The sequence below is a fragment of the Cygnus atratus genome, chromosome 10, assembly GCF_013377495.2.
Source record: "Cygnus atratus isolate AKBS03 ecotype Queensland, Australia chromosome 10, CAtr_DNAZoo_HiC_assembly, whole genome shotgun sequence".
NCBI classification, from domain to species: domain Eukaryota; kingdom Metazoa; phylum Chordata; class Aves; order Anseriformes; family Anatidae; genus Cygnus; species Cygnus atratus.
Window position 1 is genome coordinate 4,490,162 of NC_066371.1, and position 26,356 is coordinate 4,516,517.

A 26,356-nucleotide genomic window follows, 5' to 3' on the forward strand; every position below is an offset into this window, starting at 1 on the left:
TCACTTTGACTAGTTGAATGGCAGCAGACATCATTTGCAATGCTAACGTCAGATACGGGTCAAAATGGACAAGGAAAACACAACCCGGGGTTTTATCAATGCAATAACAACCAATTCTGTCTAGAGATGGCAGCGTACTGGGGCTTAACCTCTTCACTGCCACGCAGCGAGAACCACCAGGAATTTACTTTTCTGGTCTCTTCTGCCGTTTCTAACTTGATTTCGTCTCTCCTTCTCCCGACCACTGTGTTTTCCCCCCTCTCTCCCCTTTCCGCTGTTTACTAGAGCATCTGGTAGCGTTTATCTCCCAGGACACAGGAGACTGCTGTTTTCATAGATATGTAACCAGAGTAAAAGCTTTAATCTTTGTTGATGTTGGACCTTTGGATTAAGAAAGTCCTAACAGTGGAAAAGTTAGGATGGAATAATACTTAGCCAAGTACACTTTTGAGACGGCATCGACAGAAAACCCTTCGTGGGAGAAGCTGCATCCCCTTCCCAGCTCAGCTACGGGGAAGGGTCTGCAAGAGGAGGAGTGGGGCTGGGCGAGGAGATCATCCCACTGGGATGGGACTGGTTGGGCTGCCGGGGGCTGGAGGAGCAGCGCATCCCCACGGGGACTTGTGTGCATCACAGCGGGAGTTAAAGCGGTCCCAGAAACGGCAGCGTGATGCGAGAAGCCCGTCTCCATCTCAGCTCGCTTCCCCTGGCGGGGCAGGGAAGGAGCGGCTCTGGCCTTTGGCAGACGCAGACGGTGCGTGGCTGGAGGTTCGAAGCCCCTGGGGAGCGAAGGCTCTGCTGGCAGCTGGGGGAGGAGATGGTGGTGTGAATTCGCCTCTTGCTCTAGAGAAGCACTGGGGCTTTCTGCAGAAGCTTTAAAGACGCTGAGCCTGGCTGAATTAGAAGCCGTCAAGGTGCAGCAAGAAGCAGAGCTGCCGACAGAGGTGCAGAAAGCACTGCAGAAAGCAGGTAGCACAAGGCAGGCAGGTGTCCGCTACCTGCAGAAGCGAATGCAGGCCCGTGGTGCTCACCGCGAGGGAGTTTTGTTGCTCTCCCTGGGGACAAGGCGCTGTCCCAAACCTGCGGCAAGGTGAGCCGTGCTGGAAGCAGGCACGCGAAATCCAGCCGGCCGCTGGTTTCACGGCGAGAATAAGTTCAGTCGCTAATATTGTAAGCGCTTCACAAATTTGGTTGTTAGTAGTTTTTTATAGCAATAGCATTTCACGTAATTCAGGCTTTAAACTTGCCCTGTTTCAGGCACTAAGTACTTGCTCCTATTTCCACTCCTGCCAGGTAAGTTTCAAACCTGGCTGGAACTTGGCAGGAGAAAACCCCGCTGGAAAACCATCACTTTGGGTGATGGAGCTGGTGAAACGGAGCTTAGCCCGCGACTTTGTTACTGCAAAGGCTGTAATGAACCAGGCTAATGAATTACCTGAAGTCATCCTGGGATAGGGACGTGGCAGGCTGTCACACAGCAGCGTGTCAAGCCGGAGACGTGCAGTCAGGCTGTCCTAACCTTTGCACCTTCTCCCGCTAACTAGTGAACTAGTTCTGAAAAAGCCCAGGCCCGCGGAGTCCTGCAAACCAAACGGTAAAATATTAATAAGCCAAAGAGGAGATGACAGGTGTCACCGGGGCTCTGCGGCAGCGCAGTCATTGCAGGAGGCTGCCGCTGGCCTCCTACGCCTCCAAACAAAGGGAGCTGCAAAGGGGGCTCGTGCTCAGAAAATTTCACCCAACCTTTTTTTTTTCTTTTTGCATGCAAAAATGCAGATTCAGCAGCACCAAAACGGTTTGTGCACACATGCCAAACTTGTCATTTATAAAAACTCAAAAAAGCTCTGACAAATGCTGAAGCTGTTAGTTTTGACACTTCTGACATGAAACACTTTGATTTTTCATTTTGAAACTACTTTGTGTTCAAAATGTCCTTTAATTTTATTTTCAAGCAAGGGGGGTGTGTGTCTTTTTTTTTTTTTATTCCCCTAAAACTCAAAATTGAAATCTTTGGATTGACTCAAAATGAAATCGTTCTTGGATTTTGGTTTCACCAGCTTTTTTCTTAGATGTTTGAGTTTGGCTTTGAGTAACTTTTTTTTTTACCCCCCCCAAAATTGCCAGTTGGTTTATCAAGGGCTACAGAGAATTTCGGCCCCCCTTGAGGGACACAGCCAGCACACCAGAATATATACATTTTTTTTTTTGGTGGCTGTCAGTTGCGGAAGAGGGAGCCTCACTTTCTCTTTCCAGGAGACGGAGTTCATTGTGTGCCTAGCTGGGATAAATAAGAACCTGTCGTTTTTCTCGCTGCAGAGGGTTTTGTTACGTTATCTGTTTAAACATTCCGTTATGTGTTAGTAATGTGAATAATGATTATTCCTTGCTTCTGAGCTCTCCCTCTTGGCTCGGGAGCTGGGGGTTCAGGAGACACCTGGCGTTGTTGACAGAGTGCTGAACTTGAACGCCGCACACTGTGACAGGGCAAGCCCAAATATTTTGGGAAGAGTCCTTGTTATGTTACGACAGGGGTTGGTAGCACGGATGCTGGGACTGGCGTTGCTGTAAGACCGAGCTGCTTGCTGCTTTGTTATCAGAGGAGCAGCGTGAACTCTGGCGTGAGGTCCGCTCTTGGGAGGGTTGGACTTGGGCATCTCTTCTCCTAGGAGGTGCCCAAGACCTTCCAAAAGGTGCTGGGTCTCAGAAGAGGCCAGGAGTAGGAGACCCTGGAAGGTTTTATTCTAGGAGTCAGGAACTGAAGAAAACTGAAGCTCTCCTGTAAGAGAATAAGAAGTGCGGTCCCTATTTGTAAACGAAATACCTGGGGAAGAAGAGCTTGTATCGAAGCACCTTTTTAAGCGTGTTTTCCATTCTGCAAGGCGCTGCCTGCAGTCTGCCCCTTCCCTCAGCTCCCTCTCTCACCCTCAGCACCCCAACTCCCCTGGTGCTGCGCCCCTCGGCAGCGCCCTGTGCATCCCCAGCACCGCAGGTGACCGGCGGCTGGCGTTTCCCATTAACGGGCTCGTAGGTCACAGACTTCCAGCAGGATGGGACATCTTCTGGTGTTTGCCAATTCACGCATCGCACGTAACTGCGTTCAGGAAGCAATAAGAGCTAAATGACATTAATTCCCATGAATATTCATTTAAGGGTCTCTACCAAATTCAGGCAGATTAATAGTCCAACGCAAATACAGTGGCCGTTTACGGCCCCCACAGGAAAAGGCAACACGCAGCGCCTGGCAGCTCAGGACAACTGGAAACGTGCTACAGAAAAGTTAGCTCGGGGCGGCTTCTGACACCCTGGCACTTGGAGGGACGCCTCGAGGAGCAGAGGATTAGCTGCCACGGGGCAGGACAGCAATTTTCGTCTGCTGCTTGGCTCTGAGCAGCAGTGCGAGGCCAGAGGGTGCTGACCGGGTGTCCTCCCGGAGCAGAGCAGGATGTGATTCCCACCGCAGCCAGGGAAATGAAGGGGTTCTGGTCCAGATCCCAGCTTCCCATGCCTGATGCAGAAGGCAGGACAAGGTCCCAGTGCCTACACGGGCCCTGCTGGAGCACCGAGCGGCCCCAAAACCAGCCGTGCAGCCCCGTGAGGCGTTCTGCAAACCTCGTAAACCAGTGACTAAAAGGGGAAGGACTGGGAGGCCTGGCTCCGGGGCCACCGGAGGTGTGGCGTGACAGTAGCTTGGAAAACATTCCGACTTTAAAACAAGTAACACCTATAATTACGGAGGCGTCATCACCTTCATCATTTTTTTAGCAAACAAGCTGTAGTCGTAGCCCGCGTACACCCTTGCCAAAATCTGATGAGCGTTTGCTCTGGGGATGGCTGTGTTGGGGGGGGGGGGGGACAGCGAGCGGCTCTCTGCAGGCACCTGCCCAGCAATAGGGCCCCGAACAGCTCTGGTACCAGCAGTAGTGGTGGAGGGGGAGCTGTGCCCCCCCGTATCCTCAGGGGGGTTCATTGTGTTTTACGGGGCTGGTCTGGATGGGCGAAGGTGACAACAGGAAACAGAGGGATTTCCAGTAACCGCTGTTTATTCCAGGATGAACGTAAAACAAACGCTGAGAGCAGGAAGGGGGGCGGGGGGGGGGGGGGGGTTTAGCAAAGTGACTTGAGGGTGTTCCTCTCTTTCTGCTGCCCGAAACAGGTGAAGAAGCACGCCCGGACCGCGGCGGTCCCCGCGTTTAAAGCCGTCCTCGCAAAGGTTTCTTCGCGGCGCTTTTCCCCCCCTTCGTGAGGGAGAGCGCGAGTCAGGCCGAAGCGCCTCGCCCTGCGCTCAGCTCAGGTGTGATCGCTCCCGCCTCGGCTCCCCGCGCCGGCGGAGCGCTGCTGCCGAAAGGTGGCGCCGCGGCCCCGGCCCTGCCCGGGCCGAGCCCCGCTGGGGGGGGGGGGGGGGGGGGGGGGCACGTTCCGGGGCCTGGGGGGGGGGTGCTTGGGGGGGGGGGGCCCCGGGGGGGCTCCGTGCATGGGCGGCGGGGGCGGGCGCTGCCCCGCGGGGCGGGCGATCGCGGTGTTTCCAGCGAGCCCCCCCCCCCCCCCGCCCGGGGCTGGGGAGCTTTGTTTGGGGCCCGCTGGAAGCCCGAACTCGCAAAAAAAAAAAATATTAAAAAAATAAAAAAAAGAAAGAAAGAAAGAAAAAAAAAACAGAAAAAAAAGAAAAGAAGAAGGGGGGTGGGGGGGGGTGGGGTGGGGAAGAGGTTCCGTCCCGCTGGGGGGGCTCCAGCCCTGCCCGCCACCACCCGGCCGCCCCCCGCGCAGCCCCCGCGGCCGCTCCCTGCGCTGCCCGCGATTTTCAACTTTGCGGAGCGCCGCGCACGCTGCTCCCGGCCGGGCGGCACCGGCAGCTCCCCGCAAACAGCCCCCCCCCCTCCCCCGGGACCCCCCCCCCCCACAACTCCTTCCGCACCCCCGGCCCGCCCAGCCCCCGCTGCGCACCCGCGCAGTGCTTGCGCACCCAGCGCAAGGCGGGGGGGGGGTAAGGAGGCGGGGCAGGAGGTGCGGGGCCGCATGGATGCGGGCGGGGGGGGGGGGTGGTGCGGAAAAGTTGCGGGGGGGGGGTCTTGGGGGGGGGCACGGCGCTGAACCGGCGCGGAACCCGCGCAGAACCCGCGCAGCGAGCTCCGCGGGCACCCGCGCCGAGCCCGCACCCCCGTCTCCGCGCCCCCCCTCCCCGCTCCGCGCCCCCCCCCCCCCGCCACCATCCCTTTATCCCCCCCCCCCCCCCATTATTCCGATTATTTTTCCCCTCGCACCCAGCCTTGTTTACCCAGCAGGTGGATGTGACGTCAGAGACTGACAACAGCAAAAAATAACAACATCTCCCTCCGCGGGGGCGGCCCCGCGCCGCCTCCCCCCCCCCCGCACACACTCCGTGCCCCCCCCCCCTTCCCCTACTCCCCCCCCCCCCCCCCCCCCCCAAGGGCCGGCCGGGCTGCGCCGCGCGGGGCTGCGCGGGGCGGGGAGGGGGGGGGCGCGGGGCGGGGGGCGGCGGCGTGCGGGGCCCGGCGCCGAGCGGAGCCGGGGAGCTGGGAGCTGGGAGCGGAGCCGAGGGGCGGCTCTATTGTTATTTACCGAGCGGCGGAGCACGCCGCCGCGCCGCCCGGGCTCGGCGTGCCCCGGAGAGGGACGGGAGGGAGAGGGACGGGACGGAGCCAGGCGGCCCCGAGCCGAGCCGGGCAGCGGCAGGGCCGAGTCCTGCGGGTGAGTCCGCCCCCCCCCCCCCCCCCCCCGCCCCGTGCCACCCCCCCTCACCCCCGGCACTTTCCCTCTCGCACTTCTCCCCCCACGTGCCCGGCACGACCCATTCCCCCCCCCCCCTCCCTCTTTTCTCTCTTCCCCCCCCATCTCCCTGTCCGCCCCCCCCCCCCCCCCCGCTGCCGGCGCTGGGCGCAGCGATGCGCGGCCGCGCAGCCCCCCCCCCGCCCACTTTGCAAACTTCCCCCCCAGCCCCCCCCCCCCGCGGGGAGGGATGCGGCGCCCCCCCCGTCCCCTTTATCCCCCCCCCGCCTTTCCCTTTATCCACCCCTCCCCCTTCCTCTTTACCCCCCCCCCCCCAACCCGTATTTTCAGCGCTTTCCGCCGGCTCCCCCCGCGCAAGGGGCGCGCAAGCCCCAACTTCAGCACTCGGGGCAAGAAGTTGCGGCGGGGCCGCGCCCCCCCCCCGCGCCCCCCCCAGCGGCCGGCCGGGCCGCCCCGCTTCCCTGCGCACCTGTTGCGCCTCCCCCCGCGCTGCCCCTTGCGCGGCCGCGCATCTTTCCGCATCCCCCCCCCCTCCGCGTCCCGCTGCGCCCATCCCCCTCCACATTTTTTTTTTTCCCTTTTTCCCTTTTTTCTTCCTTCTCCCCCCCCCCCCCCCTCCCCCCCGGAGTGTTTCCCTAAAACACCCGCGCCTCCCCATCCCGGCGCCGCGCGGGTGCGCAGCGCTGCGCGCATCCCTCTCCCCCCCCCCCCCCCTTCCCTCCGCGCAACCCCCGCGGTGCGGAGCCTCCGCGGAGCTGGGGGGGGGAGGTCGGGGAAGGGGGGGGGGCACATCCGCGGAGCCCCGCGCAGCGCCTCCCGCACCTGCAGCCCGCCTCCGCCGGGCACCGGGAGGGTGCGCGCTGCAGGCGGCGTCCGAGCGGCGTGTCCGCGCCTCCCTCCTCCTCCTTCTCCTCCTCCTCCTCCTCCTCCCCCCTCTTGCTTCTTTTTTTCTCTGAAAAAAAAAAAAAAAAAAAAAAAAAAACACCAAAGCGGTGTCGGGCAGCGGGCTGGGCTGCGCGGGGCGCAGCGGGTGTCCCCCCCCCCCCCCCCCGCGCAACTGGTCCTTAATTCCCCGGCCCCTGCGCGCAGAGCATCGCTGGGCTGGCTGCGGAGCGCATCGATTTTCGCGAGCCCTCCTCCTGCCGCTTCGCCGTAATGATTTTAATTGCGTGGTTTTGCTTTGAGTGAACCCAACCGAGTGAGATTCCTTCTTCTTTTTTTTTTTTTTTTCTTTTTTCCTTTTTCCTCCCCCCCCCAATCTCCCCCCCCCCCCCCCCCCCAGGCTGCGGGGCGCAGCCCTAGCGCACCGCCCGAGGTCCCGCCGCCTGCCCGCGCCCGGCCGCCGCTCCTCTAGGGAAGCTGGAGCCCAACTTCTGGGCTCCGAAGTTTAAGGTTTCATTTTTAGTAACTGCTCTTTGAGTGAGTAATGTCTGTATGCTGCTCGTAGCGTGTCGTCTACACAATGTAGCCTGCTGATTTCTAGGGGGCTGGAGCGGTTATAAATATTAAAGCAATTCTCGAAGCCGTGTTTCCTTTTCCATGCAGTTTTTCCTAACGTTGCGTTTTACCTGCTTTAACATAATGTTGCTGTCACTAATGACAGGCTCTTAATTAGGCAAACTTTAAAGCGTGTCGTCAAAGAAACTTGCTTCTTGCGCTGGTAATCCATGGTTTGCTTTAATTAGGTGGAGGGAAAGCGGGCATCTCGCTGGGTTGTTATTTTTGCAGTTTGTGCCGCTGCTGAGAAGCTCCTACTTTTTCTAAGTTTGTGAGATCCTGAAGGAATTCGAGTTCTCAGAGTGCAGCGAGTGTAGGCAAGGAGCTACTCTGCATCCTTGCAAGTAAATTTGGGGGAAGAAGGGGAAATCAGGGCTCCTGGTTTCAATTTCTCTGCTCCGAATCTTTCCCCCCGCACATTCGATTTGCACTATCTCACAGCCAGATTGAATGGACCAGGGCACTGGGGGAGGAAGCTCTTCACTAGTTACCATTCAAAAGGTGTCGGCTAAAATCTCATTGCAAAAAGGTATTGTAGCTTTAACATCTTGCATTGGCAGCATTCTTCCCCCTTAGTCTTTGGATTAGTCATTGTATGAGAGACAGAAAAAAAAAAATCACTTTTTTTTTTTTTTTGGAAAAAGTAAAGTAAACAGCCTCCAACAAGTGAACCTTGACAACCCAGATTAAGGAAGGCAGGAGAGATCAAACAAAGCTGCTGCTGGGCTGTTGTCAGGAGCTGCCTCACTGAAAGCTCTGGACTATTCGATCAGGCAGCAAGGCTATATGTTCACTTATGCAGAAATGGACCATTACAAATGCTGATCTTTGTTGTGAAACCAAAGGATAACTTTGAGAAAAATAACTGCTGTTTCAAACAAGGCTTTCTGGTGCTTATGATTTTACCTGCAAAGTTAGGTTTTGTGCATGGGCTGGGTTGGTGTTTCTTTTTTTTTCTTTCTTTTTTTTTTTTTTTTGAGTGGTGGTGCTTTGGAGTGCATTGTATATACTTTCCGAGTGACTTAGGATTTGATTTTATTTTTGCTGTCTAGAGCCGTGGAGAAGTGGCGTTTCAGTAGTGTAATGTTGAAAGCAGCGTAAAAGTTCTGTGGAATTCAGCTCTTATTTCTGGATCTCTGAATTGTAAGGAAACATGGATTTTTTTTTTCTCTGTGTGTAAGTGCTGTGCTGATGCATAATAGAGGAGTTCAGCTGTGATTAAGCATTGTACGTTGTCTGTCTGCGTTCCTAGAGTTTAGAAAACTTGTGGTGTCTTTCTTTCAAAACATATTACCCGGGCGGCACCTTATTCTTGATATGCCAAGGTTTTGCAAAACTGTGTGTAACTTGGCTTTGTGACTGTGTTGGAGAGACTCAATTACTATGTAGTTTTGAGAGAAAATTGTAGCGAGGGGTATTAAGTGATAATTGATCTTTACTTCAATAAATATTTTGGGTTTAAGTATTAATCAACCTTAACCAGTGCGAGTTAGAGATATTCTTGTTGCTTTACACTTTGATGTTTGCATTCGTACACCTCACTGTAAACTCTACAAATAAGCCACCTATTTAATTTCTTTAAAGCATTCAAAAACAATGGAAACGTCTATTAAAAAAATCTGAGGAAAAGGCTGTTACCCGAATGTGTGTTAATCAGGAGGCAGACCAAGTGCACATCTACTGAAGAATTAAGAAATGCAAAACCTTTTCACATAAGTATTTCTTTAATTAACAGTGCAGATCACACAATAAGTACTCTATACTTTTTATAAGGTAAGGTTTCATAACCATCCTGCATAACTTAGCATAAAGCCTGTAGTTTTTTTATGGCACATACTTTAATTAGACAATAAAAAGTACGTGTGTTAAACATGCACATGTATGCTATTAAGCCGTTTTGGGTAATGTGTAATGTTTTTTAACAACTATAAACATTTTCTGCTTAAATCAGTTCCACCGGTGATAGTAAGGCAGCCAGTTTCTGTACTGGTGAGGGAAGGAGCAGGAAAGTTGAGCAGAGAATCGTGCACTGGGCGTTATTGCACAGCATATGCTGCAATATGCTTTCCTGTTGGAGGGGATCACCTCTTTTTAAGAGCTTCCATTTGCATTATCATCCGCGGTATGATGTAGCGTAAACAGTTTAGCTCTGGAATTATCCTTGTTTCGTGGTATTGTAAAAATTAGGAAAAAGGGGGTAGTAAAAAGGTGGATTTATGGAGCGCAGCTTAGTATGTCATATGCTTACTGCTCGTGGTCATTTATAGAGAGATTGAACCCAATAATGTAATTCATTTTGTGAAGTGTCTTTTGAGCATGTATTTGTGTATCAAGTGAAATACCACATGCACACACATATGTAGGATTTGTATGTAAAATACAGTTATTTCTGCAAGGCTGTCCGGTTATTTATAGGACATAATGATACTTCTGTCATCTTAAATTTTCTCAGAGAAGCTTTAATAAATTTAAATAGATTATATGCTGTCAGAAAACAGTATAAATTTTGTTTACGATTCGCTTGCTTTAAGGTACTTATACTAAAGAAGCTCATTTAACCCCCAAGACTGAGCAGCATTAAGTGGCGAGAGGAGTCTGCCGAAGAGCCGCTGCTGCCCTTTGCTCTCGTGATAATCTTAAATTACTGCAATTTAATTGCAACTTCAAGGCACCGAGCTGAAACCTTTTCCCGCAGCCAAGGCAGGGCTGGAGCGGAGGCAGGTAGCGGGGTGGCTGCGGGGAGGCAGGCCGTGCTCCGTCGTCGGGCCTTCTGTGGCCGCGACGTGCGCCCGAGGGGAGCCCGGGGAGAGGGAGCCTCAGCTCCCCGGGGGTGGGATCGGGATCGGGCCCTCAGGAGCCACGCAGCTCGGGCTTGCTGTTGCCTTGCGGTGTTGCAGGGGACGCTGGAGTTATGCCTCGGCGCTGCGCTGGCTGCCAGGCATGGCACGGGCCCCATGGCCCTGAGGGCGAGGTCAGGGTAGGCAGCCCGGCTGTGCAGGGCCTGATCCGGAGCACGCTGACATCAAACGGCGCTGCTGCTGCTGCCGCTGCTGCCTCTGGGTCTGTGTCACTGACTCGCAGAACTGCGACTTCGCTCCCCTCCCGGCCCCCCTCGTGTTTTCACAGTGGCAGTTGGAGCCCGGCAGCGCTTGCCGAGGGAGCTGATAACCGTGGTGCGCTGGAGATCAGCAGCCTGTCTGCGGCTGCTCCGAGAGGTCCTGGCAACAAAACTTTGCTCCCATGCTTAGAAAGGTACGGAGGGGCTCGGGGCCCTGACTTCTTGCCACCGAAGACACGCCTAAGTGCTTGGCTGCGCTTTAAGTCGCGATTCGGATTGCTTCTCTGTTGGCCAAAGCCTTACGAAATGCCTTGTTGCAATAAGAGCCGAACAAGATCTCGTGGGTGTGCTGGAAGTGCTCGCTGACAAAAACGCTGCTTGCAGCCGGCTGCTCTCACAAAGTACTGTGCCGCCTGGTTCCCGCAGCTATCGCTGCGTTGGGAACTGCAGCGACGGCAGGCAGCAAGGTGATGCCAGGGTATGCATAGGAAAAAAGTAGGCTGGAATAAATCTTGCAGTTGTTAGAGGGAAAACTTAATTGTGGGAGCTCTGTAGCCTTTTAATTAAAAAAAATATGTATTTGGGGCTGAAGAGGGAATGCAAGCCGGTTTATTTTTAGGAGCTCGGATGTTTGTTGATTGGGGTGTCTGGAGTGTTTTATTTAACGTGTGCTCTTTTTTCTTGCTTCAGCGTTGGACCTACCAAGGCACAGAAACCGCTGGCTCCGTTCGCGTGCAGCCTTCTTTGCAAATATGCTCTAGGGTTTTGTCTTTCTATTCTCCTGGCACCGATCTCTTCCATGCATGCAAGCGAACAGGCTTATGTATAATGGCTGTTTGTACGTGGCAAGTATCCAGAATAATCTTGATAACTTTTTGTTCGGTGCCATTCTGGAAATGAGGATAGGATTCTGTGGAAAATGAGAGAACAGGAGAGCATGGGCAAAATCAATTCTGCTCTCCAAGAAGCGTCTGGTACCTGAGGAGGACTAAATAATTTTTCTCCTCTCGGTGACCCTCCTTGTGCTGTTTTTAAAACATCCCCATTTTAGTGCCTTGAAATTGCAATTAAGTTGTAGTAATTTAAGATTATTGCGAGAGTGCAAAGGGCAGTGGAAGCTCTTTAGAAGTCTCATCTCAACACTTAATGCTACTCAGTCAGGGGGTTAAATGAGTTTCCTCAATGTAAGTACTTAAAGTAACTAAATCGTAAACAAAATTTATACTATATTCTGACAACTAATAATCTATTTAAATTACATTAAAGTATGTGTGTGAAAATTTAATTAAAGACAGGAGTACTGTCAAGCCCTGTAAATATCTTGACAGATCTACCGAGATGGAACCCATACCATAAAATACTTAGGTACATCTGATACGTTCTGGTGTTTCTGGGAGTGCTGTTTGGAAACTAACTGTGGGCCTTTTCCCTCCCAGTTTGCCTCTCGGTCGCAGTGGTCTTGGTAAGAGATACGAGTACCGGCCCGTGGTACTCGGATGATCCTCTGGTGTATTGTTTACCACTAAGCGGTCTCTCTGTACAGTACTCGTCACTGTCGTGTTTTTATTAGAAGTGCCTATTTCCTCAATAAGTTAGTTTGGAGCTGCTGCTAATTCAGACGTGTCGCTCCTGAAGACGCGGGCCCTCACGTAGCGCCTCGTGGCCTTCGCGGTCGGGCAGCGCTGGCTGCGTGCACTGCACCTCTGCCCTCTCCCATGTGTTGGGCGACAAGTGAAACGGCCCAGAGTGCGGTGCTGCAGGCTCTGTTGTGCCATTGTGAGTCCTGATTTGATTTTTTTTTTCAGGTAGAAAGTGCTTATGGCTTCTTTTCCCTGAATTCTTGAAATGCATGGGGGAGCATTTCCCAGGATATCGGTACGCGCACTCGCCGTGCAGGTCCCTTCCTGCTGGTGCCCTTGTGGTGTGTGGTCCGGGGCGCTTTGGACTTCTGACCTTTTGCTCTGGGTACGCACAGGTGGGTGTGCTGAGCCCTCGGCCTTGCTTGCCTGGGGGTCCCTGGAGCCTCAGGGGCTCAGGAGGAGGACCAGGGTCTGGGCATGGAGAGAAGGCCGCGATGGGAGCGCGGCGTCTGGGCTGGGCACTGGGCTCACAGAGCCTGACGGGAGGTGGGCCTGTTCGGCGGGGCCGGCGCCTGTAATGGCATCGTTAGTTTTTCCCCTCTTCGCCAGACATTTCCTTTCACGTTGGATGTGAGTTGTAGCCACACTTCCCGATCGGTCCTGTCACGTTGTTGCTAACAATTAGGGTCAAGTGTCTTTCCTTGGGCTCCGCGCAGCCTTCGTGTTGGTGTCCCTCCCCCAGCTCCTAGCCTGAGCTGTTTGTTCGTTAATTGGTAGATGAGGCGTATTAACACATCAGTAAACTGGAGTAGTCAGACTTCCCAAGGCATCTCGGGAAACCCTCTCCAGTTTTATGTGACCGGACATGCACTATTGCTGATTTAGATAGCGGAGCCGGCGATGCCAAAGTGTTGTTAAGAGAGAGATAAATAGAGAGAGCCCAGCAGTAAGCAGAATGTCATGTCTCTATTAAAAAGACGGTGATAAAGGAAGATAAAACGGTGAGGGGGATTGGATGTGTGTTCAGAGCAGCAGCTCAGCATCTGATCACAAAAATCAATTCAGAATCCCCCTTCCTGCAAAACCCTTGCCCGCAGAATTAAGAGGGAAGCGTGGGCTTGATGGCAGTGAACACTGGCGCCCTGCACGTACTTGTGTTCCTTCCACAAAGGCTCCGGAGGCTTCTCGGGGTCTCGGGAGCTGCCTGCCTCGGAGCATCCATCCTTGTGCCCTTCGAAGTGGCATCCCCTGCCCGGCAGAGGTGCCCATGGGACCCGTGCTGGGTGCTGCTGCTCGCCCCCATTTCGGCGGCGCCGAGCCGGGCTGCGCGGCCACCTTTGCTGCTGACGGAAAGTTGGTTCCCGTCTGGAAGTCGGTCCTTGGCTTCACAACAGAATAACAACGATGCAGATTTTTGTATGTTGGAGTCTTTTTCTTGGCCCGGCTGCCGGGTGCAGAGGCTGCTCTGCAGAAGTGAAAAATGTAACTGATTATAAAGAAATGAGTGGTTGCAGCAGAGGAGAGGGGAGCAGTATTAATTTTACCGGTTCTGTAATGAAACATGCAGTATAACGTTAAATCATCGCCGCCTTGTTTGCTGAAAGGATGTTAATCATTCCATTAAGAAGGATTAAGTAATTAACCGGTATTTCTGTAGGAACCAGTGTCAGTTTTAAGAAGCATCTTCCCAGCGCCGCACAGCGAATGCGAAGTTTGCATTTCTCTTGCTGCCAGCAGAGAGCTCGGGGCTGAGCACGGGTGGGAGAGGTCTTCCCAGGAAAGTTCTGGGAACGCCAGGGCAGCAGAGATTGGTTTCCTTGCAAGTGAAATGTGCTGTTCTAATGGTCTTTCAATTACAAGGTTGTCTGGTACGACTTTTGTCAGCTGGGTCCGTTGCAAACCTCATTTCATGAGTGGTCTATTTGGGATTAAGAAGTTAAAACCTTCTTGAAGTGTTCATCCGGGTGCTTGCTTTTTTTTTTTTTTTTTAATGATAGCTTTTATGTTGTAATGGCAAGCTTGCTGACAGTGAGTCACGAACTCTATCTCCCATGAACCTCATGACAAATTTTTGTTAGCTGGTCAGGCAGCTTGCTTAGCTCATCCAGCCCGTTCCCACGTTCTGTCCTCGCACCAGGAAGAAAAACCCCATTGAGCGGGGTGGTGCGACTCCTGCCTCCCTCCGCCTGCCAAAATCTGCCTGCAGACAGCAGCGCAGGGACATCCCGGAGCGACTACTGGTCTGGGGCAGGTTTTGAGGACGTCGAAGCCGGATTCAGCAGGGAGCAGCCAAGCCCGGGGCAGGATGCGGCCCCCAAGGCTCTTGACGCTGGGTGTTGCTCAGTAAGGTCAAAAGTGCGTTTTGGAGAGGGTGCACGTGCAGAGGGAGGAGCGGCGGGGCGCGGGAGAACAATGACAATATTTTTCACAATTTGGTTTTTGAAGGCTCGAATTCCAGCCCTCTGACCGTGAGAGGTGCGGGAGTCAGGGAAGCGTCTGTGTTAGCGTGCCTGCATCCTGTGCTCCTGGGCTTGCTGCCTTTCTTCCAGGACTCGATCCATTTTTATTTTTTTTTTTTGGCCTTGACGGAGAATGCAGAATTTGGCGTTAACCTTGTCAGATTGCTGCCCTTTCTCGTCTAATGGCCCCTATTTCTAATACTGCAGTTAGTGATACTGAAACTTAACCCAAACTGATATTTCTGTTAGTGATAGGAATTCTGCCTGGCAAATAGCATAATACAGTGGCAACAATTGCATTAGTATCGATACCTTCTGCTTTCATAACTGCTCTACTTCTCAAATAGGGCCCCTTCAGACAATATCTCGCAAACTCTGTTGATCAGTGCGCTGTAAATTATTCCTCCCCCTCGGGTGAATTTCATAAATAGGTGTATTTCCATGCGTCTCTCATAAGCCAGCCAGATTTTGCTTCAGTTATGCGGCCTAACCACAAATATATCTGCTGAAATCTCAGGAGCTTCCTTGGGTGGACCGAGTTTGAAATACGTATATATATATATATATATATATATATATATATCGATTTGGCTCGGAGAATAAAAGCTATGAATATTCACGCATGTGCCATATAATAAGGATGCACATATAATAATCTGGATGTTTGTACAGAACATCACAGGCTATATCTAACTTAGCAGATTCAGAGCAGAGATTTTATTCTCATTAAGTTTTGCAATAGTAATAACACGTTAACAACTTCGGTGATTTTTTTTCTGATCAGAGAGTTATGGCAGGGGCCCGATGCTGTTCTGCTTGAATTAAATTGAGAATGAGTCTCTGAAATAGCTCACAGTAAAGTGTTTGTGTTACTTCTAAATGCTACGCCATGCATCTTTGTTCAGATAATGTCTTACTTGGTTTTCAAAGCTCCTGAATTGTACATTTGGAAAAGTGAAAATGTATTTTTCAGTGATAAATTACTTGATACTTCAAAGGCTTTGAAGGCGGAATGTCAAAACTATGCGATATAATTACAGTTTGTCCAAGTATTTTAAAGTTCCTCCCTGGCTAACCCATTCCAGTTTTCTGAAGGCCAGCAGCGTAAAGAATGAAACCTATTCAGAAACCTGTCTAATCCATCTTTGCACTTGCAGGATTTAACCGAGAAGGGGAAAACTCATCCTGGTGTATTTCAGCTGGTGGTGTGCGGTGTTCTCTTCTGCTGTGCTGTTTTTTCTTCAGTGCTATAAAAAAAACCAACGTGTACAGCCCTCGAAAGCAGTGTTTCGTAGAAGTTGAAATTGAACATTACCTGTGAATTAAACTAAATTATTTTAAGCCTATGCAGCATATTCCTGGCATTAAGCAGGCAGAGAAGGCTGGATATTTCCTATTTATTTTTCAGATTGGCTGGGATATGGTCTTTCTGGAAAAGGGTCCTTGGCCGGGTGAAGTGACTGACTTTCCAGCGGGGGCTTTGCGTTTGCCTAGGAGTTCTTACCGTGCAGAACCGTGTCGTATGGAAATGGACGTTTATTAACTAGGATTTTTAGGGATTGTAATAGATGCCATTAGATAGAGACACGCTCATAGAGAGGTAAACTAGTAAATCTGAACAAACTGAAAAATAGTAGCTGTAGGCTTCTGGCTCTGTTATCAAACTTGCTGCATAAGCCAGAGTTTATGCACTGTGATAATGCTAATGACCAGCAGAGCCAATGATGCATGACTGGAGGAAATCAGTGGGATAATCGGAGAAAGTTATCAGGTTTTTGTCATTAAATATTAGTGATAAATAATACACTTCATTTTGAGTAGATGGGACATATTTAATTCTGATGTGGAGAGTTCCAATTTAATAAGGGGCATTGCTGAGTGAAATGATAATCTTTTGTAATTTAAAAAGAAAAATAAAAATGCATTTGTTTCAGCATAATGTCCTGCTGGCGGCCCTCCAGTGCTGTTTGTCTTGACCAGGCTTTGGTAGCGAGGGATATCCTTGCAGCTTTTGGAGAGGGCTGTTCGTGGCAGGGTGCTTTATTTAAGTTATTAGTTTGTGCAGTACATAACTAATTACTTGGGGCCAGAATCACAGGCGATCTGTTTAGTATAAACTAGGCAATGCTTAAATTTTCTGCTGAAAAATGTCAATATTTTAGCAAATCTAAGCTCCGTGCGGTGGTTCCCCTAGAAAGCAAGGTGCCTGTCAAGACGGTAGCAGGAGGAGAGGAACGAGGACAAAAGAAGGGGATAAATTAGATCTCGTTTTGCAAGTTATCTGTTAAGTTAGTGGCGAGCAAGGAAGAGAAGTGTAGCTTAAGCTGAAGTAAGGAGGATATTAATAGTCTCTATAAAGGACAGTTTGCACCAGGAAAAAAAAAATCTGGTTGGCTTTTTTTAGCGAAGCAGGCTAACACCCAGTGTAAATCTGTGTCATTAGCTGAAGCAGCGTGTGGTTCGTGGAGCATCGTTTCTCCTCCCGGGAGTCTCAGCCTGCGAAGGCTCCTGCCTCGGCCAGAGGCCAGGCTGGTGGAGCATCGCCCCGAGGTGCTCGGGAGCTGCTGGACCTCAGGCAGGAGCTGCTGGTTTTGCCCAGCCGGCCACGATCTTCCCACCGTCCTCGGGCATCGTGCTCAGTGCAGGGGCTCGGCTCCGGCTTCCCGAATTAGATGGCACAGTGAGTAAACACAGCTGACTTGCCAGCTCTCACATCCTCTTTTGCAGCGGGTATTGCAGAAAATCCTGCAGGTTTGACTCATTTCAGAAGTTCTGCACTGATTTGAAGCGAATCTCGCCCGAGTTTTGAGAAAGAGCTGGAAGCCTGGCCGCGGCTCCGGAGCGCGCAGCCTCCTGTGCGTGAACGCGCGATGCTTGGTTTGGCTTCTGCGTAAACGTGGGCAGCTCTGAGTAACTTCAGCTAGAGTTATGAGCCTCTATCCGAGGGTAAAATTTGGCCTGCAGTCATCCTTTGTTGAAAGCTTTATGGAAATACTTTCTGCTCGCTATGCACAAATATTTACTTTCTGGTGGGAAGAAATACTTTTTTTTCTTACATTAATTTAAAAAATTTTTTTTCCTATTTTATTCTATAACCATAAGGAGGGGGTGGCAGATATTACTCTTAATGCCCTGTCAGTTAAAAAAAAAAAAATTACAGGTTTTCAACTAGCGCTTTTTGTAGGTCCAAGCAAAAAATGAATGCATTTGCTTATACTGGAAGCACTGACTACTTGTGTGAGGGCAGCGAGCCGTCCAGGTAGGATGGGGATTCTGCTGAATGCCGTAGGAGGAGGAGGGCATGCAGAGCAGAAAACTTTCCTGGGTAAATAAATCCCATGTCAGGTACAGCCCCCGTTTTAAGAGCAGCACGTCTTCACGTTTCTGTTCATCAGTGTTGAATCACCTCTGCGTGTCAGCCTCTGCCTGGTGGATGCTCTCGGCGGATTGAGGAGGAGGACACGCTGCTCTGCGAGTGCATTGCAGAGGGCCACACGTGTGCCGTGACTCAAGCGTGCTCACAACTTCATGGCATGTATTAAACGAGCGTTGTTTCCTTGGGAAGCCTCTATCTTTGTTTGTTCTCGGAGGAAGGATGCTGCTGCTTTCTCAGGCTAGTTGGCAGCGCGCGTGGGGCTGCGTGGAAGGAGGGCTCGGCTCACGTTGCAGCTCGGTGGAGTTAGGAGCAGACCCGTCTGCTGGTCCCTGCGCGCTTCCATCGCGTCCCTTGAGCCTTGGCTGGCTCCAGGGGGTGAGACCACGCAGGCGGCTCAGCTCGACCAGCAGAAAACAAGCTGGGAAAAGCGTGTTCTGCTGGTTGAGCGTCCTCGTTGCGCTCTGGAGGTCGTCGGTGCCCATGTGTTGCCAAATGCAGCACCACGCGTCCCGCTGCCCCTGCGAGCACGTGGCGAGCTGCTCCGGAGGCTGGAAATTTGGGTAGGGGCACCGACAGGTAGCCAGGTTGTTAGCTGCTGTTCTCTGCTCGGTTTTAGTAACTTATCTGTGCGATAAGCAAATACAGCTGCACGTAAAACCGAACTAAAAGCGTCTCCAGCCTTTTAGCTAACTTGTGAGGTAAAGACCAGGAGCTGATAAGGAAATACGTGGCCAGAGCTCAACGATATCACGGGTTTACACTGAGGGAGGGTCTGACCTGCAGCCTGTGGTCACGCAGCCTGTGCTTCTGGGGCACAGGAATACACGTTTACTCCTCTGTGCTTGGAAGGCAGATGACGAGCACGGCTCCAGCATCGTGCCACAGCCCTGGCTGAAAACAGCAGGTGTTTGGTGCCTGTGCGGATGGTCGTTACCGTCGGGGTGTGCTCGGGGGGTCTGAGCAAGGCTTCCAACACGGCTCGTGCTTTCAGGGCTCCCGAGCTTGGTGCAGGTGCACGTTAGCAGGAAGCGAAACCGGAGGAGCCCCGGGGGAGCTGCGCTCGAGCCGTGCCAAGCAGGTACCGTGCGCGGGCGTTATCACCTGGTGATAGCCTGGCGCGGGGCTGCTGCCTGCACGCGTCGCGGCGAGCGCAGGGGTGAAGTCACGCCAAGGGCTGGCACCGACCCGATCCCTGCCAGGCGGTGTGGGCACATTCCTCTTGCACCAGGGGTGGCCTCGGGGTCCGTGCAGACAGGGGGCATGGCTTGGGTGGGCAAATAAATCTTCTTATCCACCTTTTTGTCCTCCTTGGTTTGTGCCCAGCTGGAGTCCCCAGCCCTGTCTCCTCGCGGCGCTGCTCAGCCCAGGATCTCACACACCCCGTGTGCAGCCACGCGCACCCCTCAGTAGTGCTCGCCGTGCTTTAGGGGCATTTGCTCTTCGTTCTTATGTGTCAAAGCCGTACCTGATTGGCACCTTAGGTGCTCGCAGTGCCGCTGTGTTTTTCCTGCCCCTTTCTGGAGGGGTTGGTGGAGGGAGAGCCCAGGCCAGCAAGCACAGTGAGCATCTGGAAACGTGCCCCTCCGCGTCACTGCCAATTAAGTGTCGCAGACAGAAGCAGAGCTGAAGCTCTGTGAGAAGACCTCTGGCTTGATCCAAGAATGATGCGATGTGCAAAGATGGAGAGAAAAGCAAACTTCTCATCCAAGACGTGGAGCCTGTGGTGCTCTGCTCGTGCCCCAGCCAGCACCTGCTGCTCCGGTGCCGTAGCCAGGGGAGCCAGGAGAGCTCTGCTTTTCGTTGGTGAGGTGGCCTCTGGTTGTTAGCAGCTGCGTCAGGCTGTAAAAGCTGTAAATTTCCCAGTAACTAGCAGGAAAATATTGTGGATGTGCCTTTATTCCCCACATCTGGATACGCCGTGTTACCGTTGAGGTAGGTGCAATAAAAAGCCTTTTCCTCAAGTGTGGCAGCACGCGAGTGAGCTCAGCTTCGCTCTGTTCTCAGAGCAAGCCAGCAGCAGGAGCTCCGACCGCGTGGCTGTGATGGCAGCTCCTTCTGCAAAGCGCTGCAGAGCTGCTGGCCCGGAGGCTTTCCGCTGGGTGCCTTGGGGCTCTGCTGCACAGCTCCGGCCCCGTGCGCGGTGCCGCGTGCGGGCATCGCGGTGGGGGATGCTTCGTGGTGTGCTCGGCGGGGTCCAGAGACCCCGAGCGTCCTGGCTGTCCTCGTGGGTGCTCAGCGCGACGTGAGCGGGCATGGGCAGGAGGAGCCAGGTGCTTTGGAGTGGCGAAAACGTGCCTTGGTAGAAGGCAAAAGCAGAAATCTTGCGTGCGCGTGTTGTCCGAACCCGCCGTATCCGGATGGGAATGGGGAGCACCTCCAGCAGAAGCCAGGATGTCCCACGCTAACACCACAGGGTGCGGTCTGCAAGGAGGTGAAAACAAAAACTGGGCAGCGGGTGATTGCCTCGTGGTGTCAAGGAAGTGTGGTATCGAGCTGAAATTAAAAGCAACCTTGAAACCGCACAGGTTCCTAAAACCGTACGCTGGGATTTCTTAAAAATTACCTCCATTGGAATCCTGGAAGCATCTGTTACATAATTAATGCACTTAAAAATACACTCCATTTCTGATTAATCCAGGACCGTGGTGTGTGCTAGTTAAATGTCTGGATCCCAGGGTGCAGCGCGAGGAGAGAGCTGCAGTTGTAATCTATTTGACGCTTATAGGAGAGGACGTTTTCAGCAAATAAATACATTTTCCGTAGTCTTTTTATTTGTCAGGGCCAAGCTTACGTCCGTTGTGCTGAGTTTGTTGACTGGTAAGTGTTTTGAGATTTATGCCGGTATTTTGTAGATCTCCTGGAGAAAAACAACTCGGGACTAGTTAGGGAGATGGGCCGTGCAGTGCCGTGCCGCACGGGTGACAGCGTTACTGGGCTGATCGTCTCGGGTGTGGTGGGTGCGATTAAAAGTGCCAAGGCTCAGCGCCGGGAAGCTCCTCAGACACTCCCCCACACGCGCTAGCGCTTTGGGGGACGCACGTTTCCCAAAGGACAACTTGCCAAAGTGGCTGGGTGCCTTCAGTCTCCTCTCCAGAGGTGTTTGCGGCGGGGCACCGCGAGCACGAGTGCGGCTGGGCAAACCTCAGCCGGCCCAGGGCGCTACCAGGAAGGTCTGGGGGGCTCTGTAGCTTTACTGTCTTGGAGGCTTTTGCTTTGGCATCTTAAAGCGGTCTGAGGCATTGCATTTCCTGTAACAGATTTTCCTGTCTGCCCTCTGTTTCTGTTCCTTTTTTTGTCTTCCTCCCTTCTTCAGCTGACCACTGCCCTGCCGGGTTGCCGTGTGATCCTGCCGTGTAAAACCTTTTTCTTCCTCCATCTTACTTTCATTGCTGTTTTGTAACCGGCCCGCCAGCTGCTGCCGTTGCCCAGCACCCCGCTGGGTTTCGGGGTAGCAGTCCTGCGTTGCGGCAGCCGTGGGTGGCCGCGTGTCCCCTGTTTCCCTGCCCAGGCGTCGTGCCTGCCGCGGCCAGAGCTGTGCGGGGCCGGGAAAATAATGCTTTCCCCTTTTTCTTCGGCTTTCATGGTCTCCGGGTGCCACGCACGGCGCGGATGCTGAGCCGTGCAGTCCTGGTGCCGCTGCTGCCGCCTGCGGTGCCAGCACTGGGCGCACGTTACTGATAAACTTGGGTTTCCACTTGCTGCCCCTGGTCTTCAATCATTTGTGCACTTCGGAGTCCTGCCCCAAGGCGTGCGAAGGGAGAATGAGGCTGGTTTGGTGAAAGCCTCTCACCCACGGATGGCTCTTGGCTTCCCTCCCCATCGGCTGGGCTGGAGGCGCTGCTGCTGCCTTGTCCCGCTGCGTGAGGCAGCCCCTCGTTATCTCTGCGTACGGGAGTGCACTCGGCATGGGCTTTGCCTTTAGTCCTGAAGAGAGAGAAATGTGGAGATAGGTGCGTGCCAGGCTGTTTGTAATCCTAGCAAATTGGGACAAAAAAACCCATTGATTACTGTTGGTAACAATTTCCTGCAAACTGGACAGACCAGAGAGTCCTAAAGGGAAACCTGCTTCAAAAGCTCTTTTTTAATTTTGTTTTAAACTTTTTTTAAACATAAGGTATGTTTTAACCGTATTTCTGCGGTCTAGGATTTCAGCCGCTTGCTTTGATACTGATTTATGTGAAAGCACTTGTGTTGGGCAGAAGGAAATGATAAAAATCTACAAATTAAGGCAAAGGAGGAGAAGGGCAGCGGGCAGCAAGACGTCCAAACGCGTTGGCACTAAGGGGAGCGTTCCTGCAGGCGCAGCCCAGTTCCTCTGCTCGCTGCGGGCCGGGCCGGCGACGTTTGGCAAGTGTAGTGACGAAAACAAAGAGTAAGGTTTTGGGGAAAAGCAGAATCCGGTGACTACAGCAGCGCAAGTTTATTTTTAGAGCCCGATTGCATTAGAATCGCTAGCATTAGGAAAAACTTCTTAGCTCGCATTATCCTCCGAATTTCTTTGCTTTATTTTTAAAGTGGAAATTTTGCAAGCTGACGTTTTGCGGCATGCGTCGTGCGATTTGGCTGACAGCATTGTCTGGCAAAAGAAATAACCAAATTATTATTCAGTCATGGGTTTTTAACAGCCGCAAAGCAAGTGGATGTTAACTAAATGATGCAATTTATTCCCTTCCTGCTTATTGCCAGCTTGCCTATTACAGAGAGACTGCCAACTTTAAATAAGTGGTACCCAGATGGTAGTCGCATGACGCCCACTTGGTTACAGAGCCTAAGCAGGGAATAACTCGGCAGCCACTACAAGCTGTGGGTCAATTGAGGGGGAATGCCTGTTGCTTCACAGTTTTGCATATGTAAATCTGTTAATGTTATGTCAGTATTGTGCGGTCTAAACACAAGCACTGCCTTTCTCTGGGGCCCAGATGAACTTGGATCGCCGCCCGGCTAATGAGGAGCTGCGAGCGCAGCGTCAGGCGCGGGCTGCCGCCGCCGCTCGCTTCCTCGCCGTGAACTCGCGGCCGCCCGGCTGCTCGCCTCGCCCGTGCCCCGGCAGCCCCGCCATTCAGCGCTTTTCCATCCGCTATTTTGATCCCCGGCGGGGAAGCCGGCGAGCTTTGGGCCCCGGCCGCCTCTCCTGCGCCCTCGCTGCCTTGCCACGCTCCCCTCTCGCCTTCATCGAGTGCAGCTGTGGCACACGGCCGCCTCCGAGGAGCCCTGACCTGCCTCGTCTGCACCAGCCGGCAGCCAACATCTGCAGCGGGGAAGCAATTTCGGGGAAAGCGCCTCCGTGCTCCAGCCCTGTCTCTCCCTGGGCCCTGCAGACGGGGACTTGCTATCAATTGCACGGAGACGGTCCCTGTAAAAGCTGGGTCTGAATCCCCCCCCCCCCCCCCCCCCCGGCTTTCTTTACTTTTAAAAGTAGTAGTTAAAATTGTTTTGACATGGGAATGCTTTTTATTGATGATCGTTTCTGGTTCTGAAAAGTTTACGACGACGGGTGAAAACAACAACCAAAAAAAAAAAAGAAACACCATAAAAAGCCGGGACTGTAATACGCTGAGAGGCTAAAAAAGGACCAATCGTGTTGATTTAACCGAAGAAAATGTTCCTGGAGGTATTGTAAACTTTATGTGCCAGATGAAAAGCATTAAGTGTGTTATTTTTCACGAAGGGAAAACATTCGGATTTGAACCATTTTCTAAATTATATTAATGCCGTGATGCTGCTTAAAAAGCTCGGGGGCAGCTCTGTGAGCACCCCCCCATCCCACCGGGTCAGCTCGGGGGGCTGGGGGCGCGGGATCCCAGCACTGCAGCAAAACCCTGCCTTTTGGGGCAACGTGCTCCGGAGTTGCTTCCCCCCCCCCAGCCCGTCTTCTTTTTTGGAAGTTGCAAGCGAGCATTTTGAATGCAGTCGGAATAAAATTAAAGGAGGAAATAAGCCGCTCTGGAATGTAGCGGAAAGCTGAGATGTTTGAGTATTTTATCTTTATTTTGCTAATTATTTGTCATGGAGATCTGCGTTGATTCCCTGAGATTTCTCCTAAGCCTCTTAGGAGGAATTTTTTTGGCTGGCAGTGATTTTCCTGCGTTCCCCGGCTGGAGCTGCGGTGCCCACACAGCCGCGCAGCCCAGGCACCGGCTCCTCGCCTTCCCCAGCTCCAGGAGGAGCCCTGCAGGTTGCTCCTCGTCCTCTCCACGCTGTGCCAGATCTTCAGTGCCACCTGCAGCCACCTTGCCCAAACTGTGGCGTGGAAATGAGAACAGGCTCAGAACAGCGATGGTGGTTTGTCCAGCAGTTGTCCTTTTTGATGGAAAATTACCTAGCGGTTGTCAAAGAGCCTGTAGCAAATTCTTGTACAATAAAGGTAAATCAAGCCAGGCGTTGGTTTATATGTGATTTTCCAGTTCCTTGTATTAGTGTGAGAGCTGCGGCTTACCCTACTGAAAACTTAATTAGGCAAACAGAATGCCATGTTAGCAGACACTTACGGACCCGATGTGCTCAGGACTAGATTCAAATAAGTGAGTAAGGGTTATATTAGGTGTTTCTAATGGGACTTCCCATTTTTTTAAAGATAAATGCTGTCTTTGGCAATAACCTTCCCATACTTTTGGGGTTAATAGTTTAATTGAGAGGCTTGATTGTGTCCCTTTAGTCACAGAGGATCCCTTCTGCCGTGCAGTGCGTTGGTGCAAGTCCCTTCAAATCCTTTGTGTTCGGTGCTCGATGTCCCTCGCAGGAGAAGAGCGGAGTGAGAGAAGGAAACAATCTGTTGTGGCGTACGCTCAGAAGAGCCCGCAGACAGGAGCAGAACAAATCTTCAGAGCTGGAGTGGGTGTAGGGGTGCGTGCATGTTTGTGCGCAATGTATTTAAAATGCCAATAGCTTGTGCCTTTTGAAGGCTCCAAATCGTAGCTGTCATATTAGCTATACCATTTCCAAAAATAACGTGAGGAACAGGCTGATACTGATCGTTCAGAAAAGCATCATTATTCCCTGATACTTTTTTGGGCTTCTGACATCCCCACTTGAAAAAGGTGTTTCCGTGCAGCGTTCCTCAAAAACTGTTTGCTGTGGGGGTTTTGATTCCAAATTGAAGCTGTTTTGTTGCATTGTTCTAGAAGAATGACAAGGGGAGAGGGGAGGAATCGCCTCTTTTTCTTATTTATTCATTTCAGCAAATAGATTTTTGGACAAAGGACATTAGCATCAAGCCTGCAAGTGGCTGGAAGTGAGAAGTTTGGGACTTGTTACTCCACAACCAGCGTTACACCTTTTCCTACATGTCTCTGCGCTTCCATCTGTGAAGTGGGAACAGGAAAAAGTCGCAGTGCTGAGAGGCTGCTGGGATATTGAAGTAATGCTCGTGGAGTGCTGAGGTTATCCTTTATGGACTGTTGCGATAATAGAAGGAACCAGTTTCTTAAACCAGTGTCAGCCTCAAAGGGAGGGCTCTGCTGGTGCAGTGCGGGGGGTCTGTGTTGTTCCTTAAGACCAGTTCTGTACGGTTCAGCCGAGTACACCTGGTTTTGTGCCACCGAGCACGACTGTCAGCGGTGACAGACTTTAAAACATCGGTGAAGCAGCATTTGCTTGTTAGGGTGGTGATACAGATCACAGCACGCGCGACTTGTGAAAGAATTCTTTTAGGCTAGTGCCTGCGTGTGGCAGGCCAGTAAAAGCGTGCGTGTGCATGGATGTGGCAACCTTCTTTTGGCAAGGAGAGCAGCGCCCGCTTACCCAGCGCCGATAGCTGTGCCAGCAGATAAGTGCTGCTGCAGGACCCAGAGAAAGAGGGGAGCGCATGAGAACACTGGGAGTCTTTCATCATTCGACGCCCATCCCTGAGCAGCGGAAACCCTCGGCGCTGAGAAGCGTGCAGAGCAGAGCTTGAAAGGTCCTTTGGTAGCGGAGATGTTTGGGGGATTCCCTGCGAGAAGATCAGATAAGATAGTAAGTGGAGGATTCAGGCGGAAAAGTGGTTTGGAATTGCAAATCAGTGGTTTGCCCATAAGTGGTTTGGGTTGGCTGTGGTGTTTTCTGATCATTATTTTTTTTTCCAAAGACGTCTAGTAATTTTTCACGCCTGTCTTCAAGCTCCCTCGAACGGTTTGTGATTTTCAGAGGCTGAGGGTGGCTGTTCGCTCCAGAGCTCCGGGAGCTTCACAGGCGGCTGTGAAATCACCGCTTGCTCTCTCGAGGATCCTGATCTCTGTCTCCGATAGAGCTCCTCGCTTTCAAAAGCTTTAGCATAATTTGTTGCTTTCCTGAACGTTGTAGGAGGTTGAATAAATATGATTTCTACAGTATGTATGTACACACGTATCTATGTATATGCACATAGAAAGCGATGAAACTTGGACGAGCTGGGTGCCGAGCAGCTCGCCAAAAGCAACAGGAACCGGTGTCAGAACGGGACTTGAATTTATCTGCTGCTCGCCGGTGATCCCACAGCTGGGCAGGATCCAGCCAAGCAAACTGTGATGCGCTGACTGTTCTGTCTCTTCCCACACAATATACTTGTATTGGGAGGCGTATATTAAAATGTTTAGGGAGTTGGACATACTTCATGTCATCACTGGAGGAGAGCGGCTTTTAATGCATCGCTTGGATCAAGCCCTCCAGACCTCACAAAGTTCTT

The 26,356-nt window shown here is 52.2% G+C and overlaps 1 protein-coding gene and 1 long non-coding RNA gene across 16 annotated transcripts in view; one reads left to right on the forward strand and one right to left on the reverse strand.

Moving 5' to 3' along the window:
• Positions 1–1,952: 1,952 nt before the first annotated feature.
• LOC118248301 (uncharacterized) lies at positions 1,953–6,669 on the reverse strand. The gene is made up of 3 exons (XR_004778710.2): positions 6,568–6,669; positions 2,923–3,091; positions 1,953–2,776 (listed from the first exon to the last, which is right to left on the reverse strand). It is a non-coding gene; the product is annotated as an uncharacterized LOC118248301 (long non-coding RNA).
• The window catches only part of FOXP1 (forkhead box P1), a 370,718-nt gene continuing 349,881 nt past the window's right edge, over positions 5,520–26,356 (forward strand). For 4 of the 15 annotated variants that reach the window (XM_050712861.1, XM_035547101.2, XM_035547104.2 and 1 more), the window contains exon 1: positions 5,601–5,706. The gene's annotated coding sequence lies outside the window, so the exon portion shown is untranslated. Of the gene's footprint in view, positions 5,707–6,731; positions 6,944–7,053; positions 7,165–8,315; positions 8,386–10,255; positions 10,495–14,104; positions 14,224–26,356 lie in introns of those variants that run through there. The other 11 variants (XM_035547102.2, XM_035547105.2, XM_050712857.1 and 8 more) reach the window with 9 other exon arrangements.